The sequence below is a fragment of the Hemitrygon akajei genome, chromosome 7, assembly GCF_048418815.1.
Source record: "Hemitrygon akajei chromosome 7, sHemAka1.3, whole genome shotgun sequence".
Classification (NCBI taxonomy): domain Eukaryota; kingdom Metazoa; phylum Chordata; class Chondrichthyes; order Myliobatiformes; family Dasyatidae; genus Hemitrygon; species Hemitrygon akajei.
The window spans coordinates 142,538,445-142,556,544 of NC_133130.1; the positions used below are offsets into that span (position 1 = coordinate 142,538,445).

General features: G+C 42.6%; 1 long non-coding RNA gene across 1 annotated transcript; it reads left to right on the forward strand.

The window, feature by feature from the left end:
• Positions 1 to 15,962: 15,962 nt before the first annotated feature.
• On the forward strand, positions 15,963 to 17,726 carry LOC140730070 (uncharacterized). The gene is made up of 3 exons (XR_012099503.1): positions 15,963 to 16,345; positions 16,439 to 16,503; positions 17,466 to 17,726. It is a non-coding gene; the product is annotated as an uncharacterized lncRNA (long non-coding RNA).
• The last annotated feature ends 374 nt before the right edge of the window (positions 17,727 to 18,100 follow it).

Genomic DNA, 18,100 nt, shown 5'->3' on the forward strand with positions numbered 1-18,100 from the left:
TTAGAAATGGAAAAACTGTAAAAGCTTTTACATTATGTGGAGAGAGAGTTGAGGTGTGACGTTATCTTGATTGATTATTACCTGGAATCCGAAGAGCCAACCTGGTGGTTACCAGAGTGACAAACGATAAAGATATTCCTGGAATCTGAGGTTTGGAGGAACAGCTCTGAGATGTGATGATAGGAGGGTATTTAAAGGACGGGAGGAACGGCAGCTCACCACTCGACATCACAGCTGCAATAATGAAGGCATTCTCCATTCTCGGGCTTTTGGTCGTGTTGTCTGTGGTTGCCCTCCATTCTGCTGGGGCAGGTGAGTGACTCCAACACCGATTCTCTCTTCCTGTATAGTTTAGTCTCAGTCAAGCCCCAGAACAGTACTGAATCCTCAGGGATTGAGCATGGCAGGCAGAGGTGATGAGAGAATGTAGCTGATCTCCCAAGTTAGTCTGTGTCCATGCTGCCGTTCTCCAGGGCAGTAAAGGAGGACGACACCTCTGCTCCAACCTCAGTGTGTTCAGCAATACTGAACATGTTCAGGTGAAACAGCAGCTCATCCTTCCAACAAATCCCAACTTCATTTATCATTGAAATGGATGGAGTCACTGAACAATCTGAAATTCTCAATAACACCCAGACAGCACAAGGTAGCAATCAGACAAATGATTTGTTGCTTTCAGTGTGTTTTTAAAAAGGAGAGTCTGTCCATATTAATGTTCCATTTCTGGTGGAATTGACAGAAGGGATAAAGTTACTGGACATGTGTCCGATGGATGGATTGTGAGGGAGATTACAGGTCAACAGTGTGGCAGAGACCACAGGCTTCAAAGATTGGTTCTGTCTTTTGTCAAACCTGAGAAAAACATTGAACTTCCTGCACTGTCCAAGTTTTAGAAACAAGAAAACAGAAGACATATCTTTGACAAAGGGCTGTGGGTGATCCAAGTGCAACGGTTCAGAGGGTGGGGTGGAGGAAGTGGACACACTATATGTGGAAAATAAAATTAAAAAGAAGTCATTCTTTAACTGATGACCCAGTCCATTGCTGAAAGTATCCGGGTGTCAGGAATTGTAGAGGAGACTTGACCCAAATGCAGAGCAGCAGAGACTATTTTCTGGGGATTGATGAATTTAATAATAAACTGCAAAATCACAATCTATGAGGGGCCACAAAACAAGAGAGAACTGACACTCAGCACTGACATGGAAACAAGGTTATAGATGATGAGGAGCAAATGGTTGAGGCTGGCTGGTTCATATGAAAGAACAAGTGTTGTGGATGAGAGCTGGGTTTAAATAGGCTGCAGGAGATGAATTGGAAATGAGTGGTAGGTGACTCCTGTTATCTGGGTGGAGACAAGGTGGTTCCAGCTTGTGCAGGCCTGACAACAGGTGCTGGATACTGAAATGACATCAGAGTCACAGATGCAGGTCCACAGGACACTGGTGATATTCACTGATGTTGTCATGTAGGTTGGTGCTGGTTCACTAATAACACACCAGCCTGGCAGAGACACTGTGTCTTTTCACCACATTCCCATCTATTCATTACACACCATTCCGTTATACCACGCACACATTGTCCATTCTGGATTCAGCTCAGTGGGGAACATTAAACAGAGGGACAGGCAGCCATTTAGGAAATAGTCGATTCTGAGTGGTCAGGATACCTTACAGCCTGTTGCATTTATTCCAGGGGAGGCCCCGCATGAGGAGTACAAGTCCAACTCTGCCCTGAGGGAACTCGAGATGCAAGAACTGGGTAAGAGTTCACATCCCCTTCTGTCTCTCCCTGTGCTGACAGTGACGGGTGAGGTTCCCCTCCCACCACTTCCCCGGCTCTATTCTGGGAGCAGCGTCTACAACAACGGGTAACATTGATGTTTTTAGCCTGATGCTGGAGAGACAAAAGAATAGAACAATATTCTGTGGGGGTCATGATGGAGGGTGGGGCAGGGGAGAGAGATGTGTCGAACTCTCAACTGTTGTCCAAATGGCTTCAGTCTGTGCAGCAGGTTCAGGATAATCTAATGAGGAAACAGCAAAGATTCCCAGCTGTCTGTATTGAAAGTAAAAACAATCACAGTGATCAGCTCAACTGAACACAACACATTGCTCTCTGTCTATTACAGAAGAGGCACTGCGGGAGCTGGTTGGGTCTCAGTACGAGGTTCGCGAACCACTGGATGGAAATCTGGGTAAGAGTCTGCAATGAAACAATATCTTCAGGAAGATATTGGTCCCTCTGAAACTGTGGCTTAGCACAGCTAGTGGAGCTGAAGCCTCATGGCTTCGTGAACTCAGTTCGATCCTGACCTCCAGTGGTCTCTGTGTGGGGTTTGTATCATTTCACTGATGGCCTGGAAGTCCTCCAGTCACTCCAGTTTCCTGCCACGTCTCAGGCATGTTCAGCTTGAAAGGTTAATTGTTCCTAGTGTGTGGGTGATTGACAGAATGGGATTCTGGATAGCTTTGTCCCATTAACGCAGGGAAACGATCATAGGGTGAAGGAACCATGGTTGACAAGGTATGTTGACCATCAGGAGGATGAAAGAGAAATACAGGAGGAAACAGGACAAATATACAGAACTAAGAAGCAAAATCAGACATAGCACAATAAACAGGAGGGTAACGAGAGGGAATGTAGAGCATCATGGATAGAAGAAACGTGTGCTGAGAGTCCAAAGAGAGAGAGGCAATTCTTAATGAATATTTGTAATCAAATATATTCATCACATACTTGATTGTTGAACAGGCTGATATGCCAGAATATGTCAATGTTAAGAAAGATGACGTGCTGGAGAATTTGGAGAAACATAGTCTGATTAGGGATGGTCAACATGAGTTTGTGTGGGCATGTTGAATATCAGAGGCCTGTCTGAATTCTTTGAGGAAGTGACGGAACACATTGATCGAAGATAGAACAGTGGGCTGGATTGTTGTATATGGATTTTAGTGATGTGTTTGTATCAGGTTTCTCATTGTAGACTCCATTTAGAAAATCAGGAATCATGAACTACAGTGAAACTTGGTTGTGTGGATTCAGAATTGTGTTTCTCCAGAAAGCAGAGGGAGGTAGAAAGGGTAGATTCCTCAATTCCTAGATGATACAAAGTTTGGTGGAGTAGTAATGAAAGTTGTGCCAATTACAACAGGACATTGATCGGATACTGAGCTGGGCTGAGAAGTGATGGATGAATTCAATCAGTTTGGAATTGGAATATTATGTTCAGTTCAGGATCCCTCCTTATGTAAATGATGTTAGTGCATTAGGGAGGGTGCAGAGGAGATTTACCAGGATGCACCCTGGTTTGGAGAGCATGTGTTTTGTGGATAGGTTCAGCAATCCAGGGTTTTTCTCTTTACAGTGAAGAAGGATGAGTGGTGAATTGATAGACAAGTTTAGAATGATAAGAGGCAACGTCAGGTGGATATACAGAGACATTGTCCCCTGGCCAAAAGGCTAATATGAGGGACCATCCATAGTCTCAGGTGATCGGAGGAAAGGTTCTGCTAGGTGTGATGGAAGGGGTATCAGAATTAAGGACATTTAAGAGACTGTTAGATAAGCACATGCATGGGAGATAAATGGACGGCTATGTGGGAGGGAAGGGTTAGATTAATCTTGGAGTAGGATAAAATGGCTACCCAACATTGTGGGTGAAAGAGCATACACTGTTCTATGTTCTATGTTGAATGTTGTGAGGAAGGAAGCTGGATTAGATTGATCCTGAGAGTGACGTCAGTTGCATCTTGTTAGTTCAATCTGTGGGGAGTGAGATGCACGGGCTGCCTGGACCCCACTGAATGGGTGTGGGGCTGAGCAGTCTCCTCCTGGTCCAGTTGTGATCTTTGGTCTGGGCAGAATACGGAATCTTCAGGTGCATCAGTTTTGTTTATTGACGCCAGGTGACACAGAGAGCAACGTCAGCATTTCTTCTCCATCCTGAAATGCCCCTGAACTGATCCCTGCACTGGGGGAAGGGGGCTAGTTAAGAGTGGAACACACTGGTATTCTAGGGCCTACTCTGGTGTTTTATTTAAAGATTCTGCTAAAGGAAGAATGAAATGAAATGAAAAGTATCTATTTTCTGATGTCAGTGTGGCTCGAAATTTGCTTCGTTACTGTGCAAACCCCAGTGCTCAGTGACACACAGTGACCGTGTAGCAAATACAGAACTCTGAACACTAACGTGGGTCGCCTCACATTGTCCCTCATTTCATTGGCCAACAGAAGAACAGCTGCAGAAACGTGGAAAGTTGACTGATTTTTTAAAGAAAGTCATAAGGAAAATCAGTAAGTATTTCTTTTGAAATTTGATTGAATGAATATTGACAGGGATGTGAGGATTAAGGATGGACATTTGGGGCAATGGAGATCAGCATCACGACAGGACTGAAGATTTCTGGAATGCACTTGATACTGGGGAATGGATCCACTCTAATCGAGGGTAACTGGAGTTCAGGGAGTGGTGTTCGTTGGCTGATGGGTGATAGGGTTCTGTGTACATGTTGTCTGAGTAATGAGCCCACTGTAAGTTTCACAGAAACATGGAGAGGAGACATTGGTAACGTTATCATGGGAACTGGGATATTTTCACTTCTGGAAGTTTCCAGTGCCTTTTCTACGTTACTGTTACAGGAACTGAACTCCTGTTCAACACAGATCTACTTTTTCCTTTACACACGGGCAAGAAGCTCTCAGTCCGTGACTGATGGTAGCAATGCCGGAACCTTGTGATGACTCAGATTGTCAGTGGGTCATTTTTCGATTCGAGATCACGAGAGGAAGTTGTAGTGTTTGCTCATATGCTACCGCGGTGTATAAAGTAGTCCAGACAAACTAGAGATATCTCCAGAAATGCAAGTGTCCGGCTCATCGATTAAAGAAAATGCAACTTCAGAAAAGACTCTAAATTGAATTAGTCAAATAGATAATATTATCCCTTGTTTCAGAAACTGCATTAAATGAACCATACGACAAAAAGATTCTTCTGGCTAAGTGATCAACTGACCTTCTGGTAAGTAATGGAAATACTCAGTTCCTCAAACCCGGAGCTGAACATTTCATTCAAATATTTACCGAAGGGTAAATGCGTAGGGAACGCAGCAAGTTATGGGGCAAAGGAATCAGTTATTGGAGGGTGGAATAGCTAGGAACAGAACACTGATAGAGGTCGTTCCTGGGCAAAGCTCATTCAGATGGAAGGCAATGTGGCAAAGTCTGAGGTCATCCACCTTGGATCAAAGAGGAATAACTCCGAGAGCAGCTGTGGGCAATTGACTAGATCGATCACTACCATAGCATTGTTGGTCTGCAGCGTATTATTACACTGATGGGTCTGTGGCCACTCGGCTTACACTTCCCTTCTCATTGCAACTTTCAAACACGTTCCGTTGTGGTGTAATACAAAACAAAAATGCAATAGGAGAGTTAACTCATTTGTTTTGTCACTGTCGCAGTTTAATTGACCCCATTGCGGTGAACTACATATTCCTGCCTGGACACGCCCCCCCCCCCCCCCCCCCCGCTGACTGCTCCTGCGGCTCCTCCCACAGACCCCCGGTATAAAGGCGATTGGAGCCACAGACTCTTCCTCAGTCTCCAGGATGTTGTATGATGGTCACTTGCTGCTTTTGCTTTCTTCCAGCCAATAAAAGACTACCTTAACCCACGTCTCAGAGTTATTGATGGTGCATCACCCCATTCACCTCTGAGAGAAGGACCGTTTAATGAATGCTGAAACTCTGAACTACAACACTGTCTGCTCATCTACGTGTGCTGACAATAAGGAATTGCCGATGATGCTTTAACAAGTGAAATTTCTGCTGCTCAGTTCGAAATCTCTGCTCATGGCTCAGTGCGAGTCCGAGACTCCTAAACACCTCAGCTTTCTTCCTTACCTGTGTGCTTATATAATCTAAGTAAAGCAATTTTAAAATAATTAAAAAATAAGTGCATTAAACAATTGTTCCCCATTTTTTCCCTGAGAATTCGTTGCTACTTTTGGCTCCTGTTATTGATGTTGACAGCTGTACCGGGGTAACTTGTGTCCGTTCCGCCCTGCTGCAGCTTTGGTCTCTCACTGTAATGAGCACCGACAAAGTGCTGGAGGATCTCACAGGCCAGGCAGCATCTCTGGAAAAGAGTACTGTTGACATCCGAAGGGTCCTTCCAAATGGTCCCTGCCTGTAACGTCGACTGGACTCTTTTCCATAGATGCTGCCCGGTCTCTGTATTCCTCTAACAGTTTGTGTTGTTGCGTGGAATTCAGAGTCAGAATCAGGTTTATTTTCACCGGCATGTGTCATGGAATTTGTTAATTTAGAAGCAGCAGTTCAATGCAGTACATAATATAGAAGAAAATAATCAATCAATTATCATATGCATATATTAAATAGATTAAAAATCATGCAAAAACAGAGTTAATATACATTTAATAAGTCAGGTCGTGTTCACAGGTTCAATGCCCATCTAGGAATTGGATGGCAGAGGGGAATTCCTGAATCGCTGAGTGTGTGCCTTCAGGGTTCTGTATCTCCTACCTGATGGTAACAGTGAGAAAAGGGCATGACCTGGATGCTGGAGGTCCTCAATAATGGGTGCTGCCTTTCTAAGACACCACTCCCTGAAGATGTCCAGGGTACTTTATAAGCTCAAGATAGAGCAGTCTAAATTTACGACCCTCTGTAGCTTCGTTTGGTCCTGTGCACTAGCGCTCCTCCATACACCAGACAGTGATGCAGCCTGTGAGAATGCTCTCTGCGGAACATCTATAGAAGTTTTTGGGTGCCTTTCTTACATACAAAATCTCTTCAAACTTCTGATGAATTACAGTTTTATGTCTGCCTTCTTTAAAGCTGCAGCAATGTGTTGATACCAGGTTAGGTCCTCAGAGGTATTGACACCCAGGAACTTGAAATTTCTCTCTCTCTCCCCACTCCTGATTCTTCTGTGAGGATTGGTATTTATTCCTTCTTCTTGCTCTTCCTGAAGTCCACAGTCAGCTATTTTAGCTTACTGGTGTTGAGTGTAAGGTTCTTGCTGTGACACCACTCCACCAGTTGGCATTAAGCCCTTTCGCCTCCATCTAAGATTCTCTTTCAATATTCTTATTAGTTTCTGCATAGAGGAATACAGAGTACAAGATATATATAATAAGTCAAAAGAAAAAAATAAAATAGTACCAAATACATTGTATTAAAAATACAATTGCAAACACAAAACCCTGTATTCATAAAATTAAATTAAATCATAATATTGAAATATAATAATTTTGTTATACAGAAAAAAAATCTAAACCCACTAACAATGTCAAAGCTATTAGGAAAAGCAAGAAAAAAGGGAAAAAACTTTTATCATATTATAAAATTCAGATTCAGATTCAGTTTATTGTCATTTAGAAACCACAAATGCAATGCAGTTAAAAAATGAGACAATGTTCCCACAGAATGATATCACAAAAGCATATGACAAAACAGACTACACCAGAAAATCCACGTAACATTTGGCAATCCCCAATGCAGAGTCCAGAGAGGCTGCTGCGTCTTAATATTATGTTACCGTCTAGCGCGTTCCCCGGAAAGGAGCTCCAAACCCACTAGACAAAAACAAGACCAAAAACTAAAGCTACAAGACCTGCACAAAACCACATAATTACAACATATAGTTACAACAGTGCAAACAATAGCATAATTGATAAAAAAAAAAGAAACAGACTATGGGCACAGTAAAAATAGTCCAAGATGTTAAAGGACTATAAGTTCAAAATAAATCACCACAGTTTCCACAGGTCCCGAGGGTCCCGACAGACTCACCATCCCACGCTGGCGGCAGAAAGAAGTACCCCCAATATGGACTTCCAAGGCGCTGCCCGACTCAGCCTCGCAGACGCAGCACACAATGGAAGCTCCATCGAAACCAGCCTCGCAGACGCAGCACACACCGAAAGCGACCTGAGTCCGTCGAACCTCCGAGTCAACGACCATCCCCTCCGGCACAGCTTTTCTGAGCACCATCCTCTGCTGAGCGTATTAAGACAGCCATCGGCAACGCGACCCCGAGGACTGGGGGCCTGTTCTTCCTAGCAGAGTCCCGGACCTTACAGCAACAGCAGCAACGAAGAAGGTCTTCCTGAAATTTCCCGATGTTTCTCCATGCTTCCATGTCCATTTTCAATCAATTATGATAGCGCACGGCACCCCACTTCACAAATAACAGATAATCAGTTCCGGAGTGGCCGCTGCATCACGATAAAATATATTATATTATTTGCCACCATCTGGTTATTTTACAACAAATCAAAGGTTTAGAAAATAACTCAGATATGGTCCCCACAATGTATAAAAGTCTTGGGTAGATTCAAAAACTGAACAACGGATCTTCTCTAAATTTATGTATGACATGATATTCAGCATAAGTAGGTGGAACAGCATCCTTCCATTTAAGCAAGAGCACCCTGCTAGCTATATGAGAGATAAAAGCCAAAGTATGCAAATCAGGTGTCTCCAAAATAAAGTATTTTCCTCCAACAATACCAAATAATGCAGTCAAAGGGTTAGCCATAAAATTTACCTTGAAAAGTACCGAGAAAGCTTGGAATACTTCCTTCCAGTATCTTTCAAGGCTCGGAAATGTCCTAAACATGTGAATTAATGAAGCTTCTCCATTATTACATTTATCACAGAAAGGAGATAAATCTGAATAAAAATGAGATAGCTTATCTTAGACATGTGAGCCTTATGAACCACTTTATATTGTAAGAGGGATTGACGGGCACTTAACGATGAAGTGTAAACCAATTTAAAAATTTCATTCCAAGGTTCTTTAGAGATTGAATTCGGAAAATCTTGTTCCCAAAGATTTCTAATTTTGTCAAAAGGAGCGTTTTTCATTCCTAGCAACATACCATAAACACTGGATATTGAACCATAATGAAAAGGCTTCAAATTAAAAATTACATCTAATAAGTCCTTATCGGAACTTATAGGAAATGCGTATAGTTGAGAACACAGAAAATCTCTAATTTGTAAATAACAAAAAAAGTGAGTTTTGGGTAAACTGTACTTAGCTGATATTTGCTCAAACGAAAGAAAACTTCCTCCAACAAACAAATCTTGGAAGCATTTAATACCCAATCTATCCTATGCTTTAAAAACTGTATCGGTCATCAAAGGTGTAAAAAAATAGTTAAAACAAATGAGACTAGACAAAGAAAAACTCAATAGACCTACGAATTTCCTAAATTGTACCTAGATCCTCAAATTATGTTTTGTCAGGAGGGGCCAGATGGACTCAAACGCAGGACGCAGGCACTGATGTACTGGGGGAGGACAGGATGGGGATGCCATGGCACTTAAGGGTAGCTGGGGTTCAGGCAGATAGAGTTCCGGCAGGCGGAGCGGAGCTGCTCCCAAAGTTCAAAGTCAGGCAGACAGGTCCCCGGCTTCAGGCAGGCAGGTCCTCGGGGTTCACGCAGGCTGGCAGACAGTTCCCTGGGGTTCAGGCAGGCAAACAGGTCCCCGAGTTCAGTCCGGCAGACAGACAGGTCCCTGGGGTTCAGGCAGACAGACAGGTCCCCAGGGTTCAGGGTTCAGGGTTCAGGCAGACAGACAGGTCCCCGGGTTCAGGCAGGCAGGTAGAGCGGAGCAGCTCCCGAAGTTCAGGCAGGTCCTCGGGGTTCATGCGGGCAGGTCCCTGAGTTTCAGCAGGCAGAGCGGAGCGGGTTCCCGAAGTGCCAGTCAGGTAGGCAGCTTCCCAGGGTTCAGGCAGGCAGGCAGACAGACAGGTCCCCGGGTTCAGGCAGGCAGGTAGAGCGGAGCAGCTCCCGAAGTTCAGGCAGGTCCTCGGGGTTCATGCGGGCAGGTCCCTGAGTTTCAGCAGGCAGAGCGGAGCGGGTTCCCGAAGTGCCAGTCAGGTAGGCAGCTTCCCAGGGTTCAGGCAGGCAGGCAGACAGACAGGTCCCCGGGTTCAGGCAGGCAGGTAGAGCGGAGCAGCTCCCGAAGTTCAGGCAGGTCCTCGGGGTTCATGCGGGCAGGTCCCTGAGTTTCAGCAGGCAGAGCGGAGCGGGTTCCCGAAGTGCCAGTCAGGTAGGCAGCTTCCCAGGGTTCAGGCAGGCAGGCAGACAGACAGGTCTAGGTGGCGATAGGTTAGCGGAGACCCCTCCATGGGTGGGCCGCATGTATCCCGGGTAGGGCCGCCTCCCAGGCGGAAACACTGGAGGCCTGGGCACGACGCGGACCCCTAGGTGGGTGCAAGGCACTATCCCCGGGTTTGGGCGGAAGAGAAGGAGGGGCAGAACCCCTGCTGGGCCACGGCGGGTCAGCCAGATCCGCCCGACGGAGACAAGGGGTAGGAATGGGCATAGGTCCAGGTTGACCAACACAACAGCCATGACAATGGGAAATTCGGAAACAGCCGACAGATAGCGTGACCGCGCAAAAAACAAAACCCAGTGGAGAAGCGGGACCAGCGCATGGGAAGAAAGGTGGGGGAGCGGACCAACCTGGCAGTACTGGTACGGGCAGAGAAGCATGATGAAGAATAGGTCTGAGCCCGGGCGGGATAACAGAATGCAGAGATGAGTTCGGAGCTGGCGGAGAAACAGGAAACAGAACAAAATGACCACCCGCCTGGTCCCAGTCCCAAGGCCCCTTATAAACACCTGCAGCTCAATGAGTTACAGGTGTGTCTCCTTGAACGAGGAGGGTCCTAACTAGCTCACAGGTGACGGGAGGGACAACTGCAGGACCTGGAGTCTGGAGCCCTTGGACCAGATCAAAACCTGGAACCTGGATCCGGACCGGACCCTGACATGTTTAACTACCAAATTTTCAGTTAGTTTACTAAAAGATAAAGGGAGTGAGGATCTGAGAAGAGAAATAATAGAAAATTTATTAACAGAGTTAGCTTCTAAAGAAACATAAATTGGACAGTCCTCACAATTAATATAATATGTCCAAAACGTAAGATTTCATATATTGACGGCCCAATAATAAAATCTAGATTTGGTAAAGCTAAACCTCCATTCTTCTTAGATTTTTGAAGATGAACTATATTTAGTCGAGAATGTTTGTTTTTCCATATGAAAGAAGAGATAAAAGAATCAAGAGAATCAAGAAAAGATTTAGGAATAAAAACAGTTAATGCCTGAAAAAGGTACATAAATTTAGGTAAAATTTTCATTTTAATAGAGTACAAGGAACATACAGACTGGGCAATTTTCTCAGACGAAATAGGTTGATCCAACTGCTTTCGGTTATCAACAGAAAGTTTACGAATGTTTAATTGATCTAAAAAAATGATTCATTACAGTGTTATCTTTGGGAGGGTCAGAACTATAAAGTTTAGAATAAAGTTCTTTAAAAATATCATTAATTTCTAAATGGTCAGTTGTCCTATCACCACTGGTTTATGAAATTCTTTAATTTGCCATTTAGCTATAAAGGTTTTTAATCAGTTAACCAATAATTTACCTGTTTTGACTCCATGGATATAAAATTGACTTTTATCTTTTAAAAGTTAGCTTCAAATGGATATGTTAAAAGAAGATCATATTTAGTTTGAATTTCAACATTTATTTTATATAAAGCAGGATCTGGAGCCATGTCATATTTTTGGTTTAATTGTTTTAACTGATTAGCGAACTCAATTCTCTCCTTATTAGCTTTTTTTCTCGACACTTGTGGTATAGGAAATAATTTGACCTCTAATAAAAGCCTTAAGAGCATCCCGTCTATTAGGACTGGAAGATTCTTCCAAAAAAAAGAACAATTTGTCTCTCCAGAAATGATAAGAAATCTTTATCAGATAACAAAGTTAAATTAAAATGCCAAGATCTATTTCTTTGAGGAAGACCAGGGAGATTTAAAGATAAAAGCACCAGAGCATGATCTGAAACAGCAATGTCTTTGTATTCACAGGATCGAACTAAAGGAATCATTTGACTATCAATAAAAAAGTAATCAATTCTGGAAATACATATGATGAACATGAGAAAAAAATGAATACTCCCTATCTAGTGGCTGTTAGAAGTGCCATATATTAACAACACCGCATTTCATTAAAAACATTGAATAAACAAAGTTGAGTTATTAGGTGTTGCAGTTTTAAAGGATAACCTATCTAAAACTGGATCTAAATGACAATTAAAATCTCCTCCCATCACCAATAAGTAAAGGCTCAAAGCTGGCAGAAACAAAAAAAATGCACAAGAAATCCTGGATCATCTGTATTTGGAGCATACAGATTGGCAAATACCGTTAATTTATTATCTAACTTTTCTGACACTATAACAGAACGCCCTTTAGTATCAGACACTACTTTATGTTGGACAAAGGGAACTGTATGATCCATAAAAATCGAAAGTCCTCTAGACTTAGCCTGCAAAGAGAAGTAAAAATGTAGTCCCTTCCATCTACTGAAAAGATGTGAGTTGTCATAATTTTGTACGTGTTTCTTGTAAAAAAATAATTGGGGCCTTAAGATTTTTAATATAGGCAAAAATCTTATTCCGCTTCACAGTGTGATTTAATCCTTCCATGTTAAGACTGAGTAAGTTTTCCCAGTATGAATAAAATTGTTCCAGCTTATGATTAACAGATGCTGTTATCTTCTCCATTCTGTAATGTCCATTGTAATTTCCATCCATGTATTTAAAGTTGGGCTCTTCTGTGATAACCATTTCTTTTTACCAGCCACCAACAGTATATTCATTAAATATTTATCTCTTTTCAACAATTCTTGAGGCATATATCCAAAATATATGTACAATGTCTGAAATATATCTTATGGAAATGTTTGTTTGATAATGAACTTCAATAAAAGAAATTACAAAAAAAGAGAGAGTAAGTTAATAGTATGACCCATCATTAATACTCTTTAATAGAGAAATTAAAGTAACAACCAGTAAAATGAACATTAAAACCAAAGAATAAGCCTTGAAATAGGGTAACCAAGCCACAGATTTGGCTAACATCCCTAAACAGCTCCCAAAAAAAGTCACCCACTGTCACCCTCCCAAAGTCAGAAGGCCAGACAAAAGAAGGCTGGCAGCTGCAGCTCATGGCATCACCCTCCCAAAACAACCTGTTCATTTGAATCCTAATTAATTCCATAATCAACTGTATTCCAGGCTAGACTAAATAATGGCCAAAAAAATCTTAACCCTCATAACAAGGAAACAAATAGATTAATTATTACAGTTTCAAAACAATAGAATGAAAAATACCCAAACTAAGCCACCTGGTTGAAAATCTTCTCTTTGTTCTTGAAATAGTCCTCTGCAAATCATAGATAGATAGATAGATAGATAGATAGATAGATAGATAGATACTTTATTCATCCCCATGGGGAAATTCAACTTTTTTTCCAATGTCCCATACACTTGCTGTAGCAAAACTAATTACATACAATACTTAAATCAGTAAAAAAAAATGTGATATGCATCTAAATCACCGTCTCAAAAAGCATTAATAGCTTTTAAAAAGTTCTTAAGTCCTGGAGGTAGAATTGTAAAGCCTAATGGCATTGGGGAGTATTGACCTCTTCATCCTGTCTGAGGAGCATTGCATTGATAGTAACCTGTCACTGAAACTGCTTCTCTGTCTCTGGAAAATCATACCTGGTTTTCTGGTACAGACCTGGGTTGCCAGCCTTGAATGCCACAAATGTAGCCATCAGCAGACGATGTACCTCCTGGTTCATCCACGGCTTTTGATTTGGGAATGTACGGCAAGTATTTCGAGGCGCACACTCATCCAAAAAGATTTTAATGAAATTGGTAACAACTGCAGCAAACTCATCCAGATACATAGATGAATCCCTGAATACTGTCCAGTCCATAGATTCAAGGCAATCCTGTAAGCGCTCCTGTGCTTCCCTTGTCCAAACTTTCTTAGTCCTCACTGCTGGTACTGGGTGGCATTCTTACTGGAGATGTAACTGTGGTTTAGTGTGTTATTTCTTCTGGTATTGCAAGTGATCTGTTGATGGTAATTGCTTAGTGATTTTTCAGACTGGCCTGGTTAAAATCCCCCAAAACGATAGTGAAGGTGTTAGGGTGCGCTGTTTCATGCATCTTGATCTCATTGCTCAGACCATCTAAAGCCTGATTGACATTGGCCTGAGGGGGTTTGTATACCGCAACCGAAATGATCACGGATATCTCCCGTGGTAGGTAAAATGGGCAGCACTTAACTGCTAGATATTCAAGGTCTGGTGAGCAGAATTGGGACAGCACTGAAATATTTGTGCACCAAGAGGAGTTGAACCTGAGGCATAATTCTCCACCTCTGCTTTTGAGAGATTCTATAGATCTATCCTGACGGTGCACCGTAAACCCGTCGATCGGAATTGCTGATCCTGTATGGAAGGGGTTAACCACGATTCTATGAAACACAGAGCATCCATGGTCCTAATGTCCCTCTGATTCAGTATCCTATCTCTGAGATCATCGATTTCCCACATCGGCATCTTGTCTCTTGTTAATGAGCAGCATCTATTTATCCCTATTGTCTACAGTATCCATCGGCTTTCGCCAACTCCTCTCCACTCACACTGAGATGCTGAGGCGTTTTTGTTGGTCCTGAGGGTGATTTAATGGAAGCTCCCATTGATGTTTAATGACGGAATAAGGGGCAGGAGGGAACTGACTCGAGAATGAGTGTTTGGTGAAACTTCTGTGGAAATATTTAAATCAGAAGATCAGCACTTTTTTTTCATCAAAATACTTCCTGCAGAAGGATGCTGCAACAAGGTCACCATTAAAAGCATTGTTTGATCATAGTTAGATCTTAATAAGAGAGGGGGTGAGCTTTGGTGTGTCAATATTTAGAATTTGGGAGCTGAAAGTCGGGAGGGGAACTATTGTGAACATTGAGCCTGGAGGTAACAACAGTGAGAATGAAGATATGTTGATGAAATGACAGAGATGACAAAATGAATGAAGGTGTAGGTAGGAAGTGTTTGAAAGAGATTAAAAGCTCATTGTTTGATTTACAACTAATCTGACCACTCTTGTTGGCCAAGTTTATCTCGTACTAATTTGAATGACATTTATCATTTGATAGTGGTATGAAATCTGAGATGTATTGTGATTTCATGGGCATCATGAACAGAAGCTGTTAACCTTTAGTGAAGATTACTGTTAAATTTCCACTAACTGTCCAATACATTGGGCAATTATTAAAGTCTAATGCTCTGACTCTCAGTACATAATAAGTTAGCTGTTACTATGAATACAAAAAAAGCAACTTAAGTCTACAATGCATGGGATTAATGATGAAAAGGCAATAACCAGTAAATAGGGATAAGCCTGGAAATGATAAACTAGTATGTCTTTTGTCAGTCTAGGGCAAACTGTTGGAGAGGTTTCTAAGAAACCAGATTTAAAGCATTTGGAGAAGCATAGTCTGATTGGGGATGGTCAACATATGTTTGTGTGGGCATGTTGTACCTCAGAGGCCTGACTGAATTCTTTGTGGAAGTGACAAAACACATTGCTGAAAGCAGAGCAGTGGACTGGTTTGGTATATATGGATCAGATACTGAGAAGTGATGGATGAACTCAATCAGGAAAGTCTTATGTGGTACACTTTGGAATTGGAATATTATGTTTGGTTCAGGATCCCTCCTTATAAAAATGATGTGAATGCTTTAGAGAGGCTCTAGAAGTGACCATGTAGCAAGTACAGAACTCCGAACACTAGCATGGGTCACCTCACAATGTCTCTCATTTCATTGGCCAACAGATGTACAGCTACAGAAATGGGGAATGTTTACTGCATTCCTCAAAAAGGTTGGAAGCAAAATCAGTAAGTATTTCATTTGAACTTTGAATGAATGAAAATCGACAGCAATGTGAGGATTAAGGATGGACATTTTGGGCAATGGAGATCAGCATCACGACAGGACTGGAGATTTCTGGAATGCACTTGATACTGGGGAATGGATCCACTCTAATGGAGGGTACCTGGAGTTTAGGGAGTGGCGTTCATTGGTTGGTTAAGGGGTTGATAGGGTTCTGTGTGCATGTTTCCTGAGTAAACAGCTCACTGTAAGTTTCACAGAAACGTGGAGAGGGACTGGGATATTTTCACTTCTGGAAGTTTCCAGTGCCTTTTCTACGTTACTGTTACAGGAACTGAACTTCTGTTCAACACAAATCCTCTTTCTCCTTTACACACGGGCATGAAGCTCGCAGCCCATGACTGATGGTAGCAATGTCGGAACATTGTGATGACTCAGATTATCAACGGGTCATTTTTCGATTACAGATCATGCGAGGAAGTTGTAGTATTTGCTCATGTGCTACCGCGGTGTATGCAGCAGCCCAGACAAACTGCAGGTATCTCCCGAAATGCAAGTGTCCGGTTCATCGATTGCAACTTCGAAAAAAACTCTGAATTTGTCAGATAGATAATATTATCTCTTATTTCAGAAACTGCAATCAAAGATAAATTAAACAAACCTGGTGTTCCGGCTGAGTGATCCACTGACCCTCCCGTAAGTACTGGAAATTAGCAGCTCCCCCAGCCCAGAGCTGAAAATCTCATTCAAATATTTACCGAATGGTAAATGCGTGGGGAACGCAGCAAGTTATGGGGCAAAGGAAACGGTTATTGGAGGGTGGAATAGCTAGGAACAGAATACTGATAGAGGTCGTTCGAGGGCAAAGCTCATTCAAATGGAAGGCAATGTGGCAAAGTCTGAGGTCATCCACCTTGGATCAAAGAGGAATAACTCCGAGAGCAGCTGTGGGCAATTGACTAGATCGATCACTACCATAGCATTGTTGGTCTGCAGCGTATTATTACACTGATGGGTCTGTGGCTACTCGGCTTACACTTCCCTTCTCATTGCAACTTTCAAACACGTTCCGTTGTGGTGTCCATCCAATCCTCTGAGTGTCAACTGTCCATCCGCTGAGGCTCAACTCCAGAGGGCCCCTAGGGCAGATACTAACCCAATGTTTAACATCGGTGAACTTCCTTCTTGTTCTGTGGAGGTCTTCAAATCAATGCCCGTGCAGTCTGGAAACACCATTCAGAAAGTCTCATTCAGTTTCTCTTCCCTAGTTAATACACAGATTTCTCACTAACGTTACAAGGAAGAATAAATGATTTAATTGCAATACAGAGCTATTATGACGGATTTTGCTGCACGATTTCGGTGTAATAAATGACGCGGTATTCCATACAGGGTGCATGTGACAACGGCACGGGGTAATAGCCCATAACAGATGCAGTAGGCAATTCAGCAATTCAGACAGAAACGAAAGACAAACAGTTTGCTGTGGAAATGCAGGGGGTTGAGCAGCATCTGTGAGAGGAAAGGAATTGCTGGTGTGTCGGTTCTAAACGAGCTATTCGTTGTTTTGATCAGGTCTAATCCAGAACTGTGGGACTCGTTACACAGACTTGGTGTAATACAGATGGGTTAACTGATCTGTTTTGTCTCTGGTGCAGTTTAATCAATCCCGTTCACCTCAGAGAGAAGGACAGCTTAATGAATGCTGAAACTCTGAACTACAACACCGGCTGTCCATCGACGTGTCCAGACAATAAGGAATTGCCGATGATGCTTTAACCAGTGAAATTTCTGCTGCTCAATTGGAAATCTCTGCTCATGGCTCAGTGAGAGTCCGAGACTCCTAATCACCCCAGTTTTCTTCCTCACCTGTGTGCTTATATAATCTAAGTAAAGCAAGTTTAAAAAATGATTAAAAGGAGCATTAAACAATTGTTCCTCTTTTTTTCCCTGAGAATTCGTTGCTACTTTTGGCTCCTGTTATTGACGTTGACAGCTGCACCGGGGTAACTTGTGTCCGTTCCGCCCTGCTGCAGCTTTGGTCTCTCACTGTAATGAGCACCGTCAAAGTGCTGGAGGAACTCACAGGCCCGGCAGCATCTATGGAAAAGAGTACTGTTGACATTCGAAGGGTCCTTCCAAATGGTCCCTGCCTGTAACGTCGACTGTACTCTTTTCCGTAGATACTGCTTGGTCTGTGTATTCCTCTAACAGCTTGTGTGAGTTGCGTGGATTTCAGAATCAAAATCAGGTTTACTATCACTGCCATGTGTCATGCAATTCGATAACTTAG